Source organism: Ictidomys tridecemlineatus, chromosome 2, assembly GCF_052094955.1.
Source record: "Ictidomys tridecemlineatus isolate mIctTri1 chromosome 2, mIctTri1.hap1, whole genome shotgun sequence".
Taxonomy (NCBI): domain Eukaryota; kingdom Metazoa; phylum Chordata; class Mammalia; order Rodentia; family Sciuridae; genus Ictidomys; species Ictidomys tridecemlineatus.
This window is the reverse complement of record NC_135478.1, coordinates 10,962,808-10,977,188: the sequence shown is the minus strand read 5'-3', so window position 1 is coordinate 10,977,188 and position 14,381 is coordinate 10,962,808. Positions and strand designations below refer to the sequence as shown.

Genomic DNA, 14,381 nt, shown 5'->3' with positions numbered 1-14,381 from the left:
GTGTTTCTACCATCTTGGGCACTGGACTGCGAGGGGCCACTCTGTTGGTGGCCTGATGTCATTTTATCTTCCAGTGTCTCCTTAAACTGGGCCTCTCCAGGGTTTCAGTTGCTGGACTCTCTTCCTCTCATTTTGGAATCCCTTCCTTCGCTCATTTCATAAAAACAAAATATTTTGTCTTATAATCAGTTCTGAGTAATTTTCTGAAGCACAGCATTCATAAGGCTCCAGTGAATCAGCCTCACTTCTGAGAAAGTACAAAATCAGCAAAATGAAATCTCATGTGGCCTCTTGATCATGCCCTGATAAATCCATTGGGCAAGAAAATTATGTGATTGAAGTGTGTGTGTGTGTGTGTGTGTGTGTGTGTGTGTGTGTGTGTGTGTGGAGAGAGAGAGAGAGAGAGAGAGAGAGAGTATCTATGTGTGTGTGTGCATGCAACATCATACCCCATAAAGGAATGATTATTATTTGTCAATTGAAATTTTTAAAAATTAGGGAGCAGGATTGTTGCTAAGACCCTCCAGTGATCATCCCCCAGGCACAATGGCTTAACAAACTCATTGTGTATTTTTGGGTTGTGTCCCATGAATATACAGAAAATAAAATGGTTACTGGAATAATGGAAATTAACTTATCCATCATCTCACATTCTTGTTTGTACATGAGCAGCTGAAATCTCTTTATCTAACAAATATTTTCTTTCCTTTTTTAAATGGAAGTTGTGAGTTATTTTCAATAATCTTATGTCATTTTTAAATAATTATCATTCCAGACTGATTAGAAAGATCACGGGAGCTACATCCTCCCTCCCCAAGGAAAATCTGAACCGCCATTTTTTAGTCATTAGGACAGGACAAAGACTCTGTGCTGTGTGTTTCAAGATATTCATGGTGTTGGCCATGTGAAGGGATTCTTGCAGGACATGATCGACATTCAACTCCTGCACAACCTGAAATCTGTCCATGCCCGACATGGTGCTGGGCAAACTCAACATCCAGATGCCATCTGCAGCCCAATTCCTCAGTTTCTCTGTTAAACATTCTTCTACTGCCCCCCTTCCTATGAGGCCTCTTCCATTCAAAAATTCTAGAAGCAAGAAAACCAGCCTCCCAGGATGCTCACATCCACAGCATTCAAAAGGACTAGAACCCGCCTTGAACTTTTTGACAAAAAACAAAATATAAATAGAAAAAAATTATAAAAATAAAATATTGTGGTGCTTACAAGGAAGAGACCTTGCTATGTGTGGGACATGGGCTTCTGAGGATGTGGAAGGCTCCCCAGAATGCCATATTCCACTCAAGATCTTCATAGTCATGAAGTAGTGGCCAAAATGCCAAGAAAATTGATCCCCAGATAATTTCCTGACAGACATGTTAGTAAGTAAGAAGTAAAGAGTAGGAGACAAGACTGGGAAGACAGGGAGATGGGCCTGGGTCACTTCCTGGGCAGCGAGTACAAACAGCACCTGCAGATATTTCCTAAGAAACTTACAAAAAGGCTATTTTTAAGTCAGGACCTATGTGACTCTGGTCCATGCCTCTCCAAGGAAGGAAAAAGGCCTGATGGACATCTAGATTGGACAAAAGGCTTCATGGACACCCAGAGGACACTGCATGGATATACTTTGTGACTTTTTCTACTTGTGCTAATTAATGCAAGTAATGGCTGCTTTGCTTTTATGGCTTCTACAGAACAAGCAGTTGTCGTTTGGTATCAGGGTTAACATAGACTTGGAAAATTCCTTGGCACATTTATTTTCATGTGATTCCCAAGACTTTATATGCATTGCAAATAGGTGAGATTTCAAAATTACTGATGATATTTCTGGGTGGTGAATTGAGTGAGTCAATTTCTTCATTGATTTGTCTATTATACTTTTTAAATAAAAATTAACCAAGCCTATAGAAAATGGGGCTTTCTCATCATTAATGGGAATGACCCAGACCCAACTTTTAACATTTCACCTAAATGGTGGTTATTACCAGGACATTTAAAAGTGAAGCACAAAAGTCATTCCTAGGACACCTGAGATCAGGAGGGCTGCTGACCATGTGCAGGGAGTACCCTAGGTCCAGTCAGCTTTGGGAACTAAATTAGGTTTGGTGACTGGGTTTTCCCGCTGGTGGTGGAAACAAAAGGGAACTAGTGGCACTAAGGAACCCCAGTGTGACCCACAGCAGAGGAGGGGCCACCAAGCCAATGCCTCCTAGAGAACTGGGTCCACGCCCAGGCAGCCAGGGTCCTGAGGTGGCCGTACACTTTCTCTAGCTGCTGCTTCTCCCCGGGGGACATTTACTTTACATGGAAACAGAAAACCCCACGGGGACTCCAGGATTTCTCCTCCAGGGACTTTCTGAGAAGCCAGAGATGCAGTTGGTTCTCTCTGGGCTGTTCCTGTCCTTGTACCTGGTGACCATCTTTGGGAACCTGCTCATCATCCTGGCCACCATCTCAGACCCCCACCTGCACACGCCCATGTACTTCTTCCTCTCCAACCTGTCCTTTTCTGACCTCTGCTTCACCTCCACCACCATCCCCAAGATGCTGGTGAACATCCAGACACAGAGCAAGGCCATTACCTACGCAGGCTCCATCACCCAGGTGTACTTCTTCACTGTTTTTGGACTGCTGGACAATTTACTTCTTACCGTGATGGCCTATGACCGCTTCGTGGCCATCTGCCGGCCCCTGCACTACACGGTCCTCAGGAGCCCCAAGCTCTGTGCTCAGTTCTTCTCCTGAGCTGGCTCATCAGTGTGCTGGGAGCCCTTCCTGAGAGCGTGAGTGTGCTGAGGCTCTCCTTCTGCACAGACGTGGGAATCCCACACTATTTCTGTGAATTCCCTGGGTCCTCAAGCTCACCTGCCCATACCTTCATCAATAGCATCATATTGTACATAGTGACAGGCATCATGGGGCTTTTCCCTCTTGCTGGGATCATTTTCTCTTATTCTAACATTGTGGCTTCTGTCCTGCGGATCTCCACAGGAGGAGGGATTTGTAAGACCTTTTCAACCTGCAGTTCTCACCTCTCTGTTGTCTCCCTGTTCTATGGAACCTGCCTGGGGATCTACCTCAGCTCCATAGGGACACGTGCCTCATGGACAGGGGTGTTGGCCTCCACCCTGTACACCTTGGTCAGCCCCATGGTGACCTTACAGGTTTTCAGCTCCTTCCAGTTTTTGAACAGGGGTAACAAGCAAAACCATTGTGTCTGCATACACGCTATCATTCCTTTTAAAACCTTAAAAGAATTAAAAATGCTTGTGGTACTTATGGCCCTAATTCCCATTTATACAAAGCTTGCTCAACTCGGTTTCCAAAACCCCTTCTGCTCAATGACTGGGTGTCCATGGCCAGGGCTTGTCTGAATGGCGGTGACTGCCTCCTCTGGGGGTCTTACTGTGCCAATTTTTGTACCGAGCATTTTGAGAGAAACACGAGTCAGAATCTTGAGACCCCTTTGGAGATGTTGATGGGAACGGGTGAATTTGCAGATTTAGAGAAGCAGCTAAACTATTATTTGGCGGTTTATGATCAGAATAATTCACATGCAAACAAAGCCTGGCAGCCAATTTCTTCCCGGGATCAGTCTAATCTAGTTTGACTAAGATAAAACAGGACTCAGAATATTCATTCTCTGACTTTGTAGAGTGTTTGTACCAAGCAGCTCACAGGTCCATGGGGGACTCAGGTGCCTGTCAGTTGGTTGGTAAGCAGCTAGCAGTGGAGAACTCAGGTAAGGCCTGCCAGGACATCCTCCTGCCTCAAAGGGAAAAGGGGACCCTCTCAGAATTTGTTTGCCTTTGTGCAGACGTTGGCCCAAGCCAATGACAAGGTTTTACACTCGTCATGGCTTTGAAGCAGGTACTGCACCCCCAAACCCAGGGATGCCATTCTCATGGGTGTTGGTAAAGATGGTGCACCCAGGACTTCTGTTCCAGGACCTAAGTCTGTAACATATTGAATAGTGGGAACCTTGAATGGTGTGCAAACCATCACCTCCAATCCCTATGAATGGCAAACCTCCAATCCCTGAAGTGGTGCGAACTCTCAGACAATAAAGAAGTAACAGCCCACTCCCCTCTGCTCCCCATCACCCCATATTGAGCCCATAAATATCAACACCCTGTTCATTCTCTCTCTCTCTCTCTTTATCTATCTATCTATCTCTGTCTCTCTCTCCCTCTATCTCTCTGTCTCTCTCTCTCCCTTCCCCTCTCCCTCCCCCTCCCCCTCTCCCTCCCCTTGTCCCTCTCCCTCTCTCTCCCCCCTCCCCCTCCCCCTTCTCTTCTGTGACTGGCCACTATGGTCCTGCTAATAAAATCTCAGGCAGGTAAATGGTTGTTTGGCTTGTTGAGTTTACAGAGCTTTCCTGCAGTTCCTACATTGATGCTGAAACCCAGGATGAAACAAAGGATGTGGATCCCCATTGCTAAAGATGGGATACCATTCCCAAACTCCATGCCTGACAATTCCTGTCACAGTCCACTCCTCTGATCACCTCCCTACATCCACCACCGACCTGCAGATTGGTGAGTGCCCCCTCCCATGAGCGCCTGAACCCCAACTCACCAGAACCAGGGAATTGGCCCTTGAGAGTCCAGCAATCCCTTGGGTGTGCTGGGGGGGAAACGCACCCCACTCAGACCCATCACGGTTGCGGTGGACCCTGGGTGCTCTGCTAGGACACCCCTGGGAATTGGCCGCCTGGAAAGTAGGATGAATTCTCCCTTTCTGACTCCTCCATCTCCCGTCGCTTGCGGCTCTCGTGGATGGGTTAGCGCAGTTGCTGCAGCCCATCTCCCCCGAGTTCTGACTTCATTCCTCCCAGAACTCCTACCAACACTCTCCTTCTGACTCTTTCATTCCACTCAAAAAAATCTCCTGACGTCAAGTTGCCTTCGGCGTCAGCCGTATTTGGGTCTCACAGATCGCACTCCCCTGGTGATGACCAGGCAGTGCCCTCTATTACCCCGTGGTGGTCGGCCATTTTGGGGACACCCACAAGACCCTCCACCCACTTGGGAGCTTCAAGGAAGTTCTTTCCAGCCTGGGCGCTTGCTCTCTCTCTCTCTCTCTCTCTCTCTCTCTCTCTCTCTCTGACTCCCATGTCACCCTTCCAGCATGGGATATTCCTCGTCCCTCCTGACCGATTCCCCCTTGTGGGGCGTCTTAGATAATTTGAAAACCCGGAGCCTGGCCCCTGATATTAAACCAAAAAGGCTCATAAAATTCTGTATCCTGGACGGGCCTGCACACCCCCTGGACATCCAAAACCTTTGGCCCACATGTGCGTCTCTGGATCTCAGTTTATTCTGATATCTTTTAATTACTGTGAGTGATAAAGAAGTGGAAGTAGATTCCTTACATGAAGGCTTTTTCCTGCTAGGATCTCACCCAAATCTCTGCACACAGTGCAAGCCTCAGCACCTCCACCTTGCTCTCCAGCCCCCTTCCTCCTCTTCTCCTCCACTCTCTGCCTCCACACTTCCCCTTTTCTTCCTCTTCTCTGCTCTCCACGTCCACTTTCCACCTGGCTGATGAACCCTTCCATACCACTCTCCCCTGCCCTCAGGCATGCTCTCCCCACTTTCACCCACTCCCACTTCCCCAGCCTCTACATGTGCAGATTCTTCTTCTGTGGACACTCCTCCTCCTCCTCCTCCAGACACTCCCCCACAACCTCCTCCCACTTCTCTTCCTTCCCCCCGGGGCCCTCCACCTCAGTTTAGTCCACCCGCCAACCGTTCATGCGCTAATGCGGCACCTAACCCACAAGTCACCACATCTCATCACCCGACTCACACTTCACAGATTGTGGCCTCACATCAAGAGGTCACCGGGCCAGATGGGATTTTTAAGGGTTTATATTCCTTTTTCGATACTTGACCTTTCTCAACTAGAAAAGAATTTTCTGGTCTTACACTGCACACTGTCTCTTACATTAAAGAGTTTCAATATTAGCCCAAGCCTACAGCCTCACCTTTCATGATCTCTATGATTCTGTCCAATCCTCTCCTCCCTGAGGAAAGGAGAAGGGTCTGGGGCCAGGCTAGGGCCTATGCAGACCAGGCTCATCAGACAGATGCCCACCATCCCCTAGGGGCCCAGGCAGTTCCAGACCAAGACCACGTTGGGGTTATAATGACCCCAAGACCTGGGACGCAGGGACCACCTCATTACCTGTCTGACGGCTGGCCTAAAGGTGGTGACACAAAAGGCTATTAACTTTGATCAACTCCAGGATGGTATCCAGGGGAAGAATGAAACCCCTTGGCCTTCCTAGATGGACTAACAAGGCTCTCTTCAGTGCACTAACACGGACCCTGAATCCCCAGATGGGAGGCAGCATCTTATGACCTGTTTTTTCTCACAAAGCTACCCTGAAATATGGGCAAAGCTAAAAACACTTAGAGAGGGGACACTTGACTCCTCAGATGGAGGTGCTGGCCACGGCCTTCAAGGCCTATCACCACAGAGATGAAAGAGCAAAACACCAAAAATACCAGATGTTGGCCCAGGGGTCACAGGGCTCCTTCAACCTATGGAAAGGGGGACACAACAACCCCCACAACGAGGAACCCCTGGACGCTGCTTTAAGTGGGGTAATGAAGGACACTGGGCTACGGCTTGCCCTAACCCCAGGTCACTGCCCAGACCGTGCCCCAGAGGCTGACATCTTGGCCACTGGGGATCAGACTGCCCCAATTCCCGGAGGGGAGCTGAAGTCAGTTCCTCACCAGTGACTTGCTGGGCCTAGCAGCCGAGGATTGACGGGGCCCTGGGTCTTCTGTCCCCACCTACTCAATCACCAAGCAGGAACCCAGGGTGGTCATCTGAGTGGATGGGCGTCCCATAAACATTTTGGTAGACACCAGGGCCACAGTCTTGGTTATGAGAGAGTTTTGAGGAACTACCTATCACCTCAAATCTCCGATTGTCGGGGTAGGGGGTCAAATCATCGTCCCACGCAGAACTCCTCTGCTTCTCCTTTTCACACCATTTTTAGGTTATGCCTCAGTGTCTGGTCCCCTTGCTGAGAAGGGATATATCATCCATCTTGAATGCCTCCAAAACCTCACCCTTATTGTCCTCCCTGACTCATATCTTAGTCATGGCTTTACTCCTTGATGAAGAAGAGACTTTACCTCTTTGTGTCTGGTGTAGAGACCCCAATGACCACCAGAACACACATTTTCCCCTCCCCTGTAAAAGAGTAGATCCAATTGTGTGGGACACTGAAACCCCATCCTCCACAAATTGCTCTCCCATGGAAGTGCATCTTAAAAACCCTAACCACGTCCCAAACCAGGCCCAATACCCACTGCTAACTGCCACTCTTAAGGGCCTAAAGCCAATCATTCAGAGCTTATGAAGAAACGGTTCCTCTGTCCAATACACTCTCCATTCAATACCCCAATTTTAGCAGTAAAAAAGCCTAATGGAACATTCTGTTCCGGTGCAGGAATTGAGATTAATAAATTGTTCAACCAGCTCTATACATCACCTGGTTCCAAAACCTTCTACTATCCTTTCCTCCATTCCTGCAAACTCCATCTGTTTTTCAGTTACTGATCTTAAAGATACCTTCTTTTCAATTCCACTATCCGTCTCTTCCCAAGACATATTTGCCTTCACCTGGACTGATCCAGAAACTAGGCATTGCCCACAGTTAACCTGGACTGTCCTGCCCCAGGGGTTTCGAGACAGCCCACCTAATTTTGGACAAGTCCTCGCTGGAGATCATGAGGATTTTTTCCCTCTATGACCCGAATCAACCCTCCTACAATATGTTGATGACCTCCTCCTCCGAAGTCCCTCATTAAAAACCTCAAAGTCTGTCACAGCCACCCTCCTGAACTTTCTTGCTCACAGAGCATATAGGGTTTCTCCACAAAAGGGGCAGCGCTCTCTCTCTCTCTCTCTCTCTCTCTCTCTCTCTCTCTCTCTCTCTCTCTCTCTCTCTCTAATTGTTTACTTAGGGTTCCACATTTACCAAGGGAAGAAAGCTATCTCAATTGATAGAAAAGATCATGAGGCAGCTGAGCGACATATGTCTTTCTCAGCAACAGGCCCTTTAGGCCAAGTTTGGGGGAAGGACTTACAGACTGGTCAGTGGAAAGGACCAGATCCAGTGATTATGTGGGGCAGAGGTCATGCTTGTATTTTTCCAGAAGGTGCTTGTCGTCCTATTTGGGTACCTGAAGGCACCATCAGGCATGGAGGGACCTATGGAAATTGACGATATGAGCCACACAAATGATTCAACTCCAAGGGAGAGCTAAAACTCCAATGATGAGGCTTGCTGCAGGAATAGCCCTGTTGGGCTGTCAGGTAAAAGGGAAGCAGGGATAAAACTATTGGAACTATTTTCCAGATCCACCTCTAGTACACCCAGTAGTGGACTGGAGAGTCCATCCCAGTATTTACTCATGTCTCATGTATGATGGGGGGATTCACAGACACTCACATTACCCCAATCATGTGACTGGATTTAATTATTCTGAAAATAGCACTCACCTACCCTTGTGTTAGTCCCACTATAAACATGCTGGCTGTCTAAAAGTGTCATTTGAGGAAAAGACAGCAGTTGGGAGACCCAGAGCAAATAATCATACAGTTAATGGAGACTCAAAACTTTATATTAAATCAGTTATTAAAATGGGACTTTCTCATAACAAACCAGCCATCTCAGCAGAATGTCCACGAATATCTCATTGTCCTAATCAGACTGCAGTAGATATTGGCACCTTTCCTAAGTGGACAGATTGTATAAATACCTTTCCAGTACAACATAAGGTGTCTAGAAAGAGTGGGTCTATTTTGGATGGGTCTCCTAAAACTGACAAGAGGCAGTTACACAAGAGAACTGCCATGACTCCTGTAGGATTTGTTAGCAACATCCTGAACTTCAGCGAAGGTGGCATTCAGAAAGATGTTTGTCGCTTAATTGCTGCCTCAGAATTCTTACGTTTTATTGACAAACTTTTAAAAGAATTTGTAGGCAAGAACTTTAAAGAAGGTTCTTGTTATGGTTTATGAGCCTGTTCAATCTCCTTGCATTTTAATTTCTGGAAATGTAAAAGTTAAATGGAAAGACGAAAGATATCTTGTAATATGTAATTACAAGACATGTAATAGAGAAAAAGGGATGCTGACACTCCACCAGCCCTCGTTTGTCTTATTACCAGGTAAGATATCAGAGCCGGGGTACACTGATGCTGATTTTCAACTCTTACAACAAATACATGCCCAGTGAGCAAGACCTAAACTCCCTCTTGGGCTCATAATAGCAGGAGTTGTTGCCTTGGTTTCTTTTATTACTTCAACAGTCACAGCTTCGGTGACTATATCTCAAAATATTCAACATGCAAACTTTCTTAATAATTTGGCTCAGAATACTCCCAAGACTACTCATAATCAAATAGATATTGATGAAAAGATTGAGACTAAGCTAAATGCCTTAGAGGCAACTATCATGAATATAGGTAATGAACTTTCAGCTTTGAAGTTCAAGGAAAGACTTAAATGTCATGGTAGCTGTGAGTATGTGTGTGTGTCACTGCGGCCAAACACAGTGCTTCACAAAGGGATTTGGAGAAGGTTAAAAAACATTTGGGGGTCTTTGGCAAAAAAACAATAACAACTTGGATCTTTTGGAGCTCCATCATCATATTCAAGATATACAAGAAAGTAATATTGATTTTCGGATCCTACTTCCTTAGCTAATCAAAAATGAAAAGAATTAAATGGCTTTAACCCTGGAAACATTCTTAGAGTCTGCATGGTACAGTCTTGTATTGTTCTCTTGCTATTAATGCTCTTTTGTATTGTAATTGTAGGATGGCCAGCCTTCAAACAAGGATTTGGGGGCTCAAAAAAGTGTACATTTTCAACGAGTGAATTTTATGCTACATAAACTACATGTCCATAAATCCATGAAAGAATTGTGGTCATTGGGTAAGTTTAGCAGCAGAAAAAAAGCAACTTATTGAATGGGGCAAGACAAGCCCTTAAAACGATGTCAGGTTCACAAGACTCTCAAGCACTTTGACCATGTTCACAGTCCTCTGCCCTGCTCCAGAGCTCACTACCTCAGTAACACCCTCCCATCTTCCTGTCTCCATTAACATGTGATTTCCTAGGGGAATTCTCCTTAACCATCTTAATCCCACAGACCCAGACCTTAATATGCCCTCCAGTGATTCATCCTCAGAACCTTCCATTTTTGTTTTATTGTTACAATGTGTCTACAGTGTGTGTCCTCCTGGAGGTGAGAATTGGGAGATATACTACCCTGTTTACTTTCTTGGTATCTTCAGAGCCAGACAGAAAGCCTACCACCAAGACACTGTTTGTTGAGGAAAGGGAGGAAGAGATCAAAATAACTGCTCTCTGTCTTCAAGGATCAATGCACTTATTCTCTCTCTTTGTTAATTTTACTTTTGTTCTTTTTAGATGTACATGGCAGTAGAGTGCACTGTGACATATCACACATACAGGGGTCTGGCTTTCCATCCTTGTGGTTCTGCATGTGTGGAGTGACTCTGGTCGTGGACTCCTTCATGAACACAGCAAAGTGATGTTTTCTTTCTTGCTCAGCTGCTGGCTCAACCCAGAACAGGGGTTTGTGTGGGGCTTCCTTGGACCTGTCTGTGCCATCTCTTGTGTGAGTGATGTCATCAGAGTTCCTTGCTGTCCACATGAGGGTCAGTAGAAGAGCAGGATTATAAGGATGATGATGAGAACAGGACTATCCTGGATTGTTAAGGGTTGGGTTGGGTTTTCCAAGACTTCTGCATCACAAATTCTAACATTATTGTCAAATACTAAAAGCTATGTGGGCTAGAATGGAGAGATAACAGATTTAAATTTTAATCAATAAAACATTGCTGTGGGGGATTTGGGTGTAGCTCAAGGGCAGAGAGCTTGCCTGGCATGAACTACGGTCTCGGTTCCCTCCACAGAACTGCAAAAGAGAAAAGAAGATATTCATAAACCTCCTGCAGTTTCTTTTGGGGGTTCTTTTTAGTTATATGTAACGGCTGAATCCATTCTGATACAATTACACAAGCATGGAATATACCTTATCTACTTAGGAGCCAATTCTCGAGAATGTACATGATGGTGGGATTCACCGTGATGTTGCCATATATGTACACAGGAAAATTATGTCAGATTCATGCTGCTGTCCTTCCTCTGTGGTTTCTTGAAGGTCAATTTGGTTTTCTTCCTGATGACCCTCTGGATTGTGAAGAGCAAGCTGTCCTCCATCAACAGAGATGTGTCCACCCTCCAGAACACGAGGTGAGATGGAGCAGGGGACACAAACCCACAGACATGAATGATGCCCAAGAGCAAAGCCATGTACCTGGAAAACCCCCTCGTGTCCCTACTGGGGGCTTTTGGGTGGCCCAGAATTAACAAATGCAGCTGCCCTTCTACGGCTGCAATCTTAGACTCGGGGCTCTGCTGCAGAAGCCCAAAAAATGCCTCCATCTCTGATCCCAGCTTGGGACTCCCTCAGCCTCAGGAGAAATTGGTGTTGGCTGATGAGCAATGCTTGGACTCTTTATCACCTCTTCTACAGCAAAAGTACCAAGAGCATTGTTGTTCTCCTGACAGTCGCCACATCTCAGGCTGCACTTTCTTGCCCCACTCTCAGCTCAGAATCCTTCCCACCCTATAAGTAACTGTTCCTCCCTATAGAAAAACGCTACTCCAGTTCAGTCCTCCAGGGGGCAGAGTTGATCCTTCACTCAGCATCTTGTGTAAAATTCATGCTCTTTCTTCTGGGTTCCTCTGATTAACCTTTCAAATTTTTGCATCTCGCTATTTAGTTGTATTACCACTTGAACAGAGCATACTATTAATAAAAACAGAAATAATGTCTTCTGTTTGTTTTCTAAGATAGGGCCTCACTATGTTCCCAAGGCTGTCTGATCCTCTTGCCTCAGCCTCCTGAGGAGCTGGGAATACAGGTGTGCACCCCTGCCTCCAGCCTGTCTTTGTGATTTATGTCCAAGCCCTAGCACAGGGCATCCTCAGTTACACTGGTTAATGAAATTATGCACTTTCATGGAAAATGAGTTTTTCTAATCCACCTTATGCAGTATCACTGTCCTGGACACCAAATGGCATTTCTATTGTGGGGTATCATTGAGAGTAAAGATCAGAGTTCAGTCCAAGAAATTGCTTACAGGGGAGAGTAGATGCATCCAAGGGTGGAGAGGGGAATAGCCTGATTTTGTTGTGGGTGCATTATAAGTCTTCATTCTCCCCCAACCTAGGGTGCTGACATTTAAAGCAATGGCACATCTCTTCATCTTGGGCTGCACCTGGTGTCTGGGTGTCCTGCAGGTGGGCCCCATGGCCCCCGTCATGGCCTACCTCTTCACCATCGTCAACAGCCTGCAGGGCGTCTTCATCTTCCTGGTGTACTGCCTCCTCAGCCAACAGGTACCCCTGCCCAGCTCCCACCCATGTCTCCCCACCTGCACCCCTCTCTGTGAGCTGACCCAGAGCGTGGATTGCCTCTGCAGGTCCAGGAGCAGTACAGGACATGGCTCAAGAGGATCAGGAAATGGACAGTTGAACCAGAGGCCTACACTCTGTCTAGCAAGGCTGTGTCCAACACCTCCAGACCCAGCACGGTAGGGTCACTCCCTGCTCCCAGAGCACACGTTCCCTGGTATTGGCAGGATTTCTCTCCTCCTGTCCACAGACCATGCTTCCCTTGCCTCCTGGGCTCCACCATCATGCCTCCCTGTGCACTGACCTTTCATGATTCTTTCTCCCTCCCTCCCATCCACCTCATTCCCACTTATTATCATTTTTCCTCACCCCTATCTGAGTCTCCTAAAGACCCTGGTGATGACCTTAGGCTCACCTGGACAATCCAGGATGATTTTCTCATCTCAAGTTGCTTAACATGCATGATCTCACTGATGGGCAAAATGCAAACATTGATATCATAGAAACAAAGAGTAGAACAGTGGTTCCCAGAGGCTGGGGAGGAGTGGGTGGGAAAAACTTGATAAGCGGGTACTAAGTTACAGTCAGGAGAAAGAAGCTCTGTGGTGTGTCACATAGTAGGTCACTAGACCACAAAGTGTGCTGTGCCTTTCCAACAGCTCTGAGGGGCTGGGGGTCACTCAGTGGGAGGCCCTTGCCTGGTACCTGCAAGGCCCCAGACTCCATCCCAGCACCAAGTCTCTTTAAAATATAAAGAAAGGATTTTGAGAGTTTTTACCACAAATAACTAATGCATGTTGGAGAACATAGTTATGTTTAACCTGATGTAAACACTCACACTGTAGACAGGCAGGAACCCTTCTCATTATATCCTTAATATGTGCCAACTAAGTAGATTTAATGTAAAATTAGATTTTTTATCTTTAACATACTCCTTCTTGAGAAGTTCCTTTTCCAGGCACGGTGACACTCACAGGCTATGGGATTAGGGTGTGGACGTCTGTGGGGTCATTATTTTGTCTATCACACCAATTACATAGTTGGGTTTCTCTCTCATGGAGCTGTCAAAATCTGCCTCTAGTTGTAGATAACTGAATAGATTCACCACTCCTCCCTCCACCACAGGAATAGGAATGATATACACATTGAGAAAAAGAAGCGTTAACTTTTTATCTATAAAAATAGGAAGTTATCAGTTGGGGAATGAAACCTTCTGAAATTCAGATGATCTGATCATGTGTTTCTACCATCTTGGGCACTGGACTGCGAGGGTCTACTCTGTTGGTGGCCTTATGTCATTTTATCTTCCAGTGTCTCCTTAAACAGGACATCTCCAGGATGTCAGTTGATGGACTCTCTTCCTCTCATTTTGGAATCCCTCCCTTGGCCCATTTCATAAAAACAAAACATTTGCTTGTAACCAGTTCTGAATAATTTTCTAAAGCACAGCATTCATAAGGCTCCAGTGAATCAGCCTCACTTCTGAGAAAGTCCAAATCAGCAAAATGAAATCTCATGTGGCCTATTGATCATACCCTGATAAATCCATCGGGCAAGAATATATTGTGATTGAAGTGTCTGTGTGTGTGTGTGTGTGTGTGTGTGTGTGTGTGTGTGTGTGTGCATGTGCACGCATGCATACAACATCATACCCTATAAAGGTAGATGATTATTATTTGACAATTGAAAATTTTAAAAATTAGGGAGGATAGTTGCTAAGACCCTCCAGTGGTCATCCCCAAGGCACAATGGCTTAACAGCTATAATTTGCATACTCATTTTTGTGTATTTTTGGGGTGTGCCCCATGAATATACAGAAAATAAAATGTTTACTGTAATAAAGGAAATTAACTTACCCATCATTGCCACAGTCTCACTGGGCACAATTTATGAGCCAC

General features: G+C 46.0%; 1 pseudogene; it reads left to right on the top strand.

The window, feature by feature from the left end:
* Window positions 1–2,307: 2,307 nt before the first annotated feature.
* LOC101966468 (olfactory receptor 7C2-like) lies at window positions 2,308–12,916 on the top strand (annotated as a pseudogene).
* Window positions 12,917–14,381: the final 1,465 nt, after the last annotated feature.